Source organism: Ursus arctos, chromosome X, assembly GCF_023065955.2.
Source record: "Ursus arctos isolate Adak ecotype North America chromosome X, UrsArc2.0, whole genome shotgun sequence".
NCBI classification, from domain to species: Eukaryota; Metazoa; Chordata; class Mammalia; order Carnivora; family Ursidae; genus Ursus; species Ursus arctos.
In genome coordinates this window covers 109,290,635-109,302,569 of record NC_079873.1, presented here as the reverse complement: position 1 = coordinate 109,302,569, position 11,935 = coordinate 109,290,635, and positions in this window count along the sequence as shown.

The following is an 11,935-nucleotide window of genomic DNA, read 5'->3' as shown; positions in this document are numbered from 1 at the left end:
TACTGACTGAGCCAGCCAGGTGCCCCGTTTAAGTTTTTATTTTAATTCCAGTTAGTTAACATACAGTGTTGTATTAGTTTCAGGTGTACGATATAGTGATTCAACAATTCCACACATCACCCGTTGCTCATCAGGACAAGTGCACTCCTTAATGCCCATCACCTATTTAACCCATCCCCCCACCCCCTTACTTTATATTTTGGATACTAACCCTTTATCGCATGTGTCTTTTGCAGATCTCTTCTCCCATTCAGCACACTGTCTTTTAGTTTTAATGATAGTTTCCTTTGTTATGCAGAAGCTTTTTATTTTGATGTAGTCCCAGTAGGTTATTTTTGCTTTTGTTTCCCTTGCCTCAGGAGATGTATCTAGAAAAACGTTGTTACAGCCCACACTTGTAATTTTCATCATGCCTTACTTAATTCGAGTTCTAAAGTTAGTCATTATCTTTACCATTCTTCTCAACAATACGAGGACCCTGAGTGCTTTATCTCTCTTCATCACCTGTGTTGGCTTGCTGTGATAAAAGAACCATGGGCTCTGAGGTGTGTGTAATGAGTTTTAAGCTGAGTTGGCTGCTGGACAAGCCATAGAAAATCTGATCCAATGTGATGGGCCCAGGCTATGGGATAGGGTCTTTGGATTAACTGTCAAAGAGTATCTCCAAGACAGTTCAAGCACTGGGGATTTGCATCTAGACATGAAAGACGGGGCCAAGCCCTTGTGAAAACTGTCCCTTAGAACAAAGGCAAAGGTGGGGCTTAGAAAGGTGAAGAGAAACAAATTCTCAAGGTCGTGGAAGCTCATGGGGAAGTAACTCAGCTGGATCTAGAACTTGGCACTTGGTTGATGTCAGTATTTCTGGCTGCAAGGGTGTTTCCAGAGCCCACAGTATGCAGGCTTTAGCCTTTGGTATGCAGATTACCTTGCACTAGTCCTGGGCCTGCAGAGCCCCGGATGTATTCCCTGGGGCTTAGAAAAAGCAGGTGTCCCCTAGCCTCTCTTTGGCCAACCTACAACTGTGTAACGCAGTGGGTTACTCTGTCTCAGCACGCACTCACTTGCATGTCCAGTCTGCTAACCAAAGTAGGTTCACCTCTTCTGCACAGCAACACCGTCAACACTGTCAACAAAGTGAAAAGGCCACCTATTGAATTGGAGAAAATATTTGCAAATTATATACCTGATATATCTAATATCTAAAATCGATAAAGAGCTCCTATACCGCAGTAGCAAAAAAACCCCAATCCATTTACAAAATGGACAGTAGATCTGCATAGACATTTTTCCAAAGAAGATATACAAAAGCCAATAAGTACATGAAAAGATGCTCAACATCATTAATCATCAGGGAAATGCAAATCCAAACCACAATGAGGTGTCACCTTACGTCTGTTCGAATGGTTATTATCAAAAAGACAAGAAATAGCAAACGTTGGCAAGGATTTGGGGAAGAGGGAATTCTCATGCATTGTTGGTGGGAATGTAAATTGGTGCAGTCAGTATGGAAGACAGTGTGGAGGTTCCTAAAAATATTAAAAATAGAACTACCGTACGATTCAGCAATTCCACTTCTGGGTGTTTATCCAAAGAAAATGAAAACACCAACTCAAAAAGATACCTGCACTCCCACGTTCACTGCAGCATTATTTACAATCGCTAAGATATGGAAACAACCGAAGCATCGATCAATAGATAAACACTTTATTATACGTTTTATATATATAATAAAATATTTTTCAACCATCAAAAGAATGAAATCTTGCCATTTGCAACAACAGGGGTGGACCTTGAGGGCATTATGCTAAGTGAAATAAGTCAACAGAGAAAGGAAAAACTGCATGATCTTTCTTATATGTAAAATCTAAAAAACAAACAACAAACTCATAGATACAGAGAATAGAGCGGTTGCCAGAGGCTGGGGCTGAGAGGGTGGGTAAAATGGGTGAAAGAGGTCAAGGGGTGCCTGGGTGGCACAGCGGTTAGGCATCTGCCTTCGGCTCAGGGTGTGATCCCGGCGTTATGGGATCGAGCCCCATATCAGGCTCCTCCGCTATGAGCCTGCTTCTTCCTCTCCCACTCCCCCTGCTTGTGTTCCCTCTCTCGTTGGCTGTCTCTATCTCTCTGTCAAATAAATAAATAAAATCTTAAAAAAAAAAAAGAAAGAAAGAGGTCAAAAGGTAAAAAAAAAAAAGGAATAAGGAAAAAAAATTGGAAAAAAGAAAACAAAGTAGGCTCCTGTCTGTGGGAGCTTTAGAGCTGGTGCAAACAGAACATCTATGTGCCTTCTAGATAGGGAATAATGAGCGTTTGGAGTACTGCATTTATCTATTATTTAACTACTTACAAGTTTTTCCCCATGAGCTATATGTTCTTTCTGTACCAAGCAGTGCTAGGGGAGTCTGTGCATGAACTCTTTGCATGACAAAAGGCAAAGAAAGAAAAACATAATTTCACAAGGCCAAGTGATTGTTTAGTTGAGACAAGTCTTTGTCTTGCCAGTTGAAGATTTTTTTTAATTTTTATGTTTCTTTATTATATTATGTTAGTCACCATACAGTACATCCCTGGTCTCTGATGTAAAGTTCGATGATTCATTAGTTGCGTATAACACCCAGTGCACCATGCAATACGTGTCCTCCTTACTACCCATCACCAGTCTATCCCTTTTCCCCACCCCCCCTCCCCTCTGAAACCCTCAGTTTGTTTCTCAGAGTCCATAGTCTCTCGTGCTTCATTCCCCCTTCTGATTACCCCCCCTTTCTTTATCCCTTTTTTCCCCTACTGATCATCCTAGTTCTTATGTTCCATAGATGAGAGAAATCATATGGTAATTGGCTTTCTCTGCTTGACTTATTTCACTTAGCATTATCTCCTCCAGTGCCGTCCATGTTGCAGCAAATGTTGAGAACTCGTTCTTTCTGATAGCTGAGTAATATTCCATTGTATATATGGACCACATCTTCTTAATCCAGTCATCTGTTGAAGGGCATCTCGGCTCCTTCCACGATTTACCTATTGTGGACAATGCTGCTATGAACTTTGGGGTGCATATGACCCTTCTCTTCACTACATCTGTATCTTTGGGGTAAACACCCAGTAGTGCAATGGCTGGGTCATAGGGTAGCTCAATTTTTAACTTTTTAAGGGACCTCCACACTGTTTTCTAGAGTGGCTGTACCAACTTGCATTTCCACCAACAATGTAGGAGGGATCCCCTTTCTCCACATCCTCTCCAGCAATTGTTGTTTCTTGCCTTTTCAATTTTTGCCATTCTAACTGGCGTAAGGTGATATCTTAGTGTGGTTTTGATTTGAATTTCCCTGATGGCTAATGATTTTGAACATTTTTTCATGTGTCTGTTAGCCATTTGTATGTCTTCATTGGAAAAGTGTCTGTTCATATCTTCTGCCCATTTTATGATTTGTTTATTTGTTTCTCGTGTATTGAGTTTGAGAAGTTCTTTGTAGATCTTGGATACCGGTCTTTCATCTGTAGCATCATTTGCAAATATATTCTCCCATTCCGTGGGCTGCGTTTTAGTTTTTTTGACTGTTTCCTTGGCTGTGCAGAAGCTTTGTATCTTGATGAAGTCCCACAAGTTCATTTTTTCTTTTGTTTCTCTTGCCTTTGAAGATGCTTCATGAAAAAGGTTGCTTTGGCCGATGTCGTAGAGGTTGCTGCCTATGTTCTTCTCTAGGATTTTGATGGATTCCTGTCTCACATCGAGGTCTTTCATCCATTTGGAGTTTATCTTTGTGTATGGTGTGAGAGAGTGGTCAAGTTTCATTCTTTTGCATGTAGCTGTCCAATTTTCCCAGCACCATTTATTGAAGAGACTGTCTTTTTTCCACCGGATATTTTTTCCTGCTTTATCAAAGATTAGTTGCCCAAAAAGCCAAGGGTCCATTTCTGGGTTCTCTGTTCTGTTCCATTGGTCTATGTGTCTGTTTTTGTGCCAGTACCATGCTGTCTTTGTGATCACAGCTTTGTAGTACAGGTCGAAATCCGGCATTGTGATGCCCCCAGCTTTGTTTTTCCTTTTCAACAGTTCCTTGGAGATTCGGGGCCTTTTCTGGTTCCACACAAATTTAAGGGCTGTTTGTTCCAGTTCTTTGAAAAATGTCATTGGTATTTTGATCGGGATAGCATTGAAAGTGTAGATTGCTCTGGGTAGCATGGACATTTTACCTATGTTAATTCTTCTGATCCATAAGCATGGAATATTTTTCCATCTTTTTGTGTCTTCCTCAATGTCTTTCAAGAGTGATTTGTAGTTTCTAGAATATAGTTCCTTTACGTCTCTGGTTAAGTTAATTCCAAGGTAACGTATGGTTTTTGGTGCTATTGTAAATGGGATGGATTCCCTAATTTCTCTTTCTTTAGTCTCATTATTCGTGTATAGAAATGCAACTGATTTCTGTGCATTGATTTTGTATCCCGCCACGTTACTGAATTGCTCTATAACTTCTAATAGTTTGGGAGTGGATTCTTTTGGGTTTTCCATATAGAGTATTATGTCATCTGCGAAGAGAGACAGTTTGACTTCTTCTTTGCCGATTTGGATACCTTTTATCCCTTTTGTTGTCTGATTGCTGTTGCAAGGACTTCTAGTACTATGTTGAATAATAGTGGAGAGAGTGGCATCCTTGTCATGTTCCTGATCTTAAGGGAAAGGCTTCCAGCTTTTCCCCATTGAGAATGATATTTGCTGTAGGCTTTTCATAGATGGTTTTTATGAGATTGAGGAATGTACCCTCTATCCCTACACTCTGAAGGGTTTTAATCAGGAAAGGATGCTGTATTTTGTCAAATGCTTTTTCTGCATCAATTGAGAGAATCATATGGTTCCTGAGTCTTTTCTTGTTGATATGATCTATCACACTGATCGATTTGCGAATGTTGAACCACGCTTGCATCCCAGGTATGAATCCCACTTGGTCATGATGGATAATCCTTTTAATGTACTGTTGGATCCTATTAGCCAGGATCTTGTTGAGGATTTTGGCGTCCATATTCATGAGGGAAATCGGTCTGTAATTCTCCTTTTTGATGGGGTCTTTGACTGGTTTGGGGATCAAGGTAATATTGGCCTCATAGAATGAGTTTGGTAGCTTTCCTTCTGTTTCTATTTTTTGAAATAGCCTTAGGAGAATAGGTATTATTTCTTCCTTGAATGTTTGGTAGAATTCCCCAGGAAAACCGTCTGGGCCTGAGTTTTGTTATTTGGAGGGTTGTTTATCACTGACTCAATCTCTTCATAATTAATTGGCCTGTTTAAAAAATCAATTTCTTCCTGTTTCAGTCTTGGTAGTTTATAGGTTTCCAGGAAGTCCTCCATCTCTTCCAGATTGCTTAATTTATTGGCATATAGCTGTTGATAAAAGTTTCTAATAATCCTTCCAATTTCATTGGTGTTGATTATGACCTCTCCTTTTTCATTCATAATTTTATTAATTTGGGTCCTTTCTCTATTCTTTTGGATAAGTCTTGCCAGCGGTCTGTCAATTTTATTGATTCTCTCAAAGAACCAGCTTCTAGTTCTGTTGATCTGCTCTACTGTACTCCTGGTTTCTAATTCATTGATTTCTGCTCTAATTTTGGTCAACTGCTTCCTCGTGCGTGGATTAGGCCTGTCCCTCTGTTGCTGTTCCAGCCTTCTTGAGGTGAGAATATAAAAACTGCATTTTAGATTTTTCTATTCTTTTGAGTGAGGCTTGGATGGCTGTGTATTTTCCCCTTAGGACTGCCTTTGCAGTATCCCATAGGTTTTGGACCATTGTGTTTTCATTCTCGTTGGTCTCCATAAATTGTTTAAATTGATTTTTGATTTCCTGGTTTATCGAGTCATTCCTGAGCAGGATGGTTCTTAGTCTCCAAGTGTTTGAGTTTCTTCCAAATTTTTCCTTGTGGTTGAGTTCCAATTTCAGAGCGTTGTGGTCTGAGAATATGCAGGGAATAATTTCAGTCTTTTGGTATCGGTTGAGACCTGTTTTGTGTCCCAGAACATGGTCTATTCTTGAGAATGTTCCATGGGCATTAGAATAGAATGAGTATTCTTTGGTTCTGGGGTGTAGTGTTCTATATATATCTATGAGGTCCAACTCGTCGAGTATTTGCCAGTTGAAGATTTGCTGGATTTCGGGGAGATTGGGCACAAGGCTATTAATGATTCCTGAATCTTTTTCTGAGTCTACATAGTACAGCTATATGTTCACTGGCTGTTTTTCTGTTGATGCTATGTATTGTTCCTAGAAGCCCTTGCTCTGATTCTTTTTTCTGAGGCCTTAATAGTTTGCTGTCATACACTTTCTAGGCTTTGGGATACCAAGTCCGTATGTACATGGTCAAAATTCAGTGAAAATTTCCTTTTCTACAACTAAAAAAATGTTTACTATTTTAACTGTAGAATTTTTATATCCCCCAAATAGGACACTATTTTTTTATACTAACAATTTCTGTTTAGGTTTGCACACGTGGTTAACATTTTCTTTGATAACCACTCCTCTTGCATCTTACACTTACATTTTGAGATCATAATTTTTAAATGAGACTTGTCATGATCAGCTCAACTGATCAAAAATCCTTCTGGGGTTGTAATGGGGACAGGGTTGCATCCATAGATGAAATGGGTGAGAAGCAATATCCCTCCATTATTAAGTCTTCCACATCTTGATATCCTGTCATTCCTGACATTTTAGTTGTATTTTTTCTTTTTTTCTCAACAGGTCTTTCCGGAGGTTGGTCATTTTAGCAATTTCAAAGTAGAATCTTTTGGTTTGATCTTCTCTATCTTGAGTTTGTTCTCTCTTTCATTGATTTATATTGGTTCCTTCATTATTTCTCGTCTATTCTCATTGGGTTTATTTTGCTATTCTTTTCTGATGTGTAAGATGCATAGATAATATTGTTGATTTTCAGCCTTTCATTTCTAATATAGGTATTTAAAGCTATAACTTTTTCTTTGATTACTGCTTTAGCTGCACTCTATATGTTTTAAGATGTCTGATTTGTATGATATTATTTTTGGTAAAATAATATCTAAATGCAATTATTTTCTTTGTGTTAATGAGTTATTTAGATGTACATTGTTTAAATTTTAAAGCATATGGGAGTTTTGTAGTTACCCCATTGTTATTACTTTCTAGCCTAGTTGTGTTTTGGTCAGAGAATATTACCTGTATGTTTTTATTCTCTATACCTTTGTTGAGATTTGCTTGAAGGCCAAAATATATTTAATTTATATGATAGGGTTTTTTTTGGCCTTCATCTTACGTAATATCAATCATCTTATGTATTCTCAAGTTTCTTTTGATTAGAATTTATTGTATATCATATCCCACCCTTTTTCTTTCAACATTTATTTTGTTAGCCATACACTTAAAATTACATAGGGAAATACTCTTTTGAGGTACAGTTCAATGAATTTTGACAAATGTATGCACTTAGGCAACCACTACCACGCTCATGATACGGAACAGTTCCATCACCTAACAAATCCTCTCGTGCTGCTCTTTCGTAGTAACCCATCTAAGACTCCAAGTCCAGGGAGACCACTAGCCTATTATGAATGTCTAAATATAAAGTCATATAAATAGAATCACATAGTATACATAATTTCTCCATCTTTCACTTATATTAATGCATTTGATATTTATCCATATTGCTGTGTGTATTAATAGTTTCTTCCTTTTTATTGCTGAGTAATATTACATTGTAAGGATATACCATAGTTCACTTATCCATTCGCTTCCTGTGAGACATTTGAATTATTTCAAGCTTTTGATGATAATGTATAAAGCTGCCTAAAAGTTTTACTTACATATTTTTAAGTGAACACAAATGATCATTTTTTCTTGTGTAATATCTAGGAGTAGGACTGCTGTTCCGTATGCTAAGTGTAGGTTTAATTTTATTGGAAATTGCCAAGTTGTACAATTTTGCATTCCCATGAAATGTTTAAACTTTAGACTGTTTTTTTTTAAAGATTTTATCTATTTATTTGACAGAGAGAGAGACAGCTAGCAAGAGAGGGAACACAAGCAGGGGGAGTGGGAGAGGAAGAAGCAGGCTCCCAGCGGAGGAGCCCGACATGGGGCTCGATCACAGGACCCTGGGATCACACCCTGAGCCAGAGGCAGAGGCTCAACGACTGAGCCCCCCAGGCGCCCCTAGACTGCTTTTATATTTACAGAAATGTTACCTAGATAGCACAGAGAGCCTGTAATCCCCTCACCCACTTTTTCCTTTTGTTAACACCTTACATTATCACGGCACATTTATCAAATCTAAGAAACTAACACTGGCGCGTTACTATTAACTAAACTCCAGACTTTATTTGGATTTCACCAGCTCTTTTATGTTTCCTTTCAGTTCTTGGGACCAATCCAACATGACACTGTATTTAGCAGTTGTGTCTCCCCTGGTTCGTGACAGTTTCTGTCTCCTTTGTTTTGTGACCTTACCATCTTGAGGAGTACTGGTTAGTTATCTAGTAAAATGTCTCCCTATTTATGTATGCCTGATGTTTTTCTCATGATTATATTGGACTTATGTGTTTGTGGAAAGTGTCTCATACAGGTGAAGTGCCCTTCTTGTCTATCACATCAAGGGGCACCACGATATTCATACAGTTGAAGTGATGACGTTAATTTTCATCATTTGGTTAAGGTAGTTTTTGCCAGATTTCTCCAGCACACAGTTAGTTCCTATAAAGTTTCCCTTTGCATACTTCATTTTAGGAAGTGAGTCACTAAGTCTATTTTTCTGATACCAATATAGTAACTCCTTTCCTCTTTTATTATTATGTGCATGATATATATTTTTCTTCCTCTTACTTTTAACCTATTTATTTACATTTAAAGTGGGTTTTTAATAAATAGCACGGAATCTGTTTTAATCTTAAATAGCAATCTCTATTATATTTAGTGTATATTAACTTATATTTAATAGCATCATAAATATTGTTGGATTTACATCTTTCCTTTTGTTGTTTTCTGTTTGTTTGCTTTGTTTTCTGCTCCTTTGTTTCTCTTTTCTTATCCTCTGTTTTGATTAATGTGCTTTTTATAACAATGTACTTTATTTTTTAGAATAATTTTAGATTTACAGAAAAAATAAGATGATAGTACAGGGAATTCTCATATACCCTACACCCACTATTATTAACATCCTACAGTAACGTGATACATTTGTTACAATTAACAAACCAGTATTGAAACATTGCCATTAACTGAATTCACACTTTATTCAGATTTCCTTAGTTTTTGTCTAATGTCATTTTTCTATTCCAGGATTTCATTTAGGAAACCACATACTTTTAGTTGCTACGTCTTCTTAGGCTCCCCTTGGCTGCGACAGTTTCTCAGACTTGCCCTGTTTTTTGATGACTTTGACAATTTTGAGGAGTACTCCTCAGGTATTTTTTTTTTTTAAAGATTTTATTTATTTATTTGACAGAGATAGAGACAGCCAGCGAGAGAGGGAACACAAGCAGGGGGAGTGGGAGAGGAAGAAGCAGGCTCATAGCGGAGGAGCCTGATGTGGGGCTCGATCCCAGAACGCCGGGATCACGCCCTGAGCCGAAGGCAGACGCTTAACTGCTGTGCCACCCAGGCGCCCCACTCCTCAGGTATTTTGTAGAATGGTCCTCTATTGTGATTTGTCTGATGTTTTTCTTGTGATTAAACTGACGTTATGGTTTTTTGGGAAGAATGCCATAGAGGTAAAGTGTCATTCATCACATCATGTTTTAACAGGATTTATAATGTTGACTTTCATAATCTGGCTCGTTAGTGTTTGTCAGTTTCTCTTTTGTAAAGTTACTCCTCCCTGCCCCCAACTTCTCTCTTTTCCATACTGTCTTTTTAGGAAGTCAGTATGTGCACCCTACACTTAAAAAGTGGAGAGATGTGCTTCTTATCTTTGAGGACATGGTATCTACATATGTTATTTGGAATCCTTGAATATTTTTAGCATTTTAATAATTTTAATTTTTGTGGGTTTTTTTTTTTTTTTGCTATGTCCTTGTATTATTTTTAAGTAATTCCACTGGCTATTGCAGTCTACATATCTAACCTTTTACATTTTCCTTAGAGTTACAGTTTTACCACTCAAAGTGACATGTAGAAGGATTATAAACATTCAGGCCTGCTTACCTTCTCCCTTTATGCTATAGTTAATATATACATATAAAATATATTTATATACATATTTTAATTAATTAATTAATATATTATATAGATAGATATGTTTTTAACGTTTTGACGAACGGCCATGCTGTTGTCCAGAGTGGCTGTGCAGTTTGCATTCCCACCAACAGTGTAAGAGGGTTTCCTTTTCTCTGCGTCCTTGCCAATCATCTGTTGTTCATTGTAGCCATTCTGACTGGTATGAGGTGGTCTCTCAGTGTGGTTTTGATGTGTGTTTCCCTGATGCCGAGTGATGTGGAGCATTGTTTCATGAGTCTGTCGGCCACTGGGATGTCTTCTTTGGAGAGATGTCTCTTCGTGTCTTCTGCCCATTGTGATCCCTTTTTGTAAAAATTGATATTCAGGAACACCTCGAGGAAAAAAAGCAATTTTAGTGTTTACGTTTTATCCTGATAATTTGTAAATTCTTTTCAGATCCTCCATCCTATGAGAAGATTTTTTTGACTGGTGTTTTTAATAGTTTTCAGCAGGACAATGAGTTAGAATAACTCTCTCTCTGCCTCCTGGAGCATGAGAATCAGAAGTCTCATTTTTGTTTTATTATAAGCTTACTTATGTAATTTACTTTGAAGTGTAAAAATGTCCCCCATTTTTATGTGTTTATTTTTGGGAGTAGGGGTGGGACATTTTATATTAGCCCTTCTGCCATAGTACTGGCAGTCTCTGACGTAACTTTCAAAATGTTTATTAAAGGCTTTAGAATAAACTAGATGGGAAAACATAGTGGTATGTTTTAAAATAGAAGTGGAGAGTCTAATATTCCATGATCAATTTTTCTCTTATTTTTGCATGTTTTTAAACCCTGTAGGTGATGGTGTTTTATCACTGTGATGACTACACAGTTACCACAGAGTATACGATGCATGCATGACCTATTTTAATCTGTGTGAAATTTTTGGTTATTAGCACTAAAATGAAATGCCCATAAATTCCTGTGGCTTCAACTTTCTGAAATACTTTGTCTTATTTGAAAAATCTCAGGCTGCACCAAAAATATCTATGAGTTATTTATGATGATATTTGGGGAGCTGTTTTTAAATATAATGTGAATATGAGACTTTAAGTAGAATGCACTGAATTCAAGCTGAGTGTGTGTATTTCATGAATTTGTTCTTAGCAGCCATGACTAGATTATAGAAGTAATTTTATTTGTGGTTTCTAGTTTGGAGTTATAAAATGGAACTGTTTCTTCTTCTTCTTCTTTTTTTGTTAATAGCCAATTTTGAATGTGGCACATTACAGAAGTTAAGTTGAAAATTGAAAAAAGAGATAAATGCATCTCTTAAAAAGAGATTTTAAAATTGACTGGGAGTGCTCATATTAAAGAACTTAGCAGAGTTAACTTAGAACTCAGTACATGAACATATATGGCTTTATTATCTAAGCTGTTTACACTCTCTTCTTTGTGGTCTCCATGACAAAGCATAGGTATTAAAACATTCTAGCTGATAATATCATTCAAATATAAGCATGAGATTGCCCAAGAAGTGAAGGACATGGGAAAATATATAAACAGGTCTTTTTTAAAATAGGGAAATACATTTTGAAAGACACATATAATTGGTAGGAAAATGATGGGTCATGTTTACCTGAAGAGAAACATTGTGCTGAAATGGGAAGTTTGATTATGTTAATAAAAGTTTATATACTGTATTCGGTTGCAGGTTATATAAAATAAACAGGAAGATAGCCTCATATATTTATATATTTGGAAGTCCTTTGTG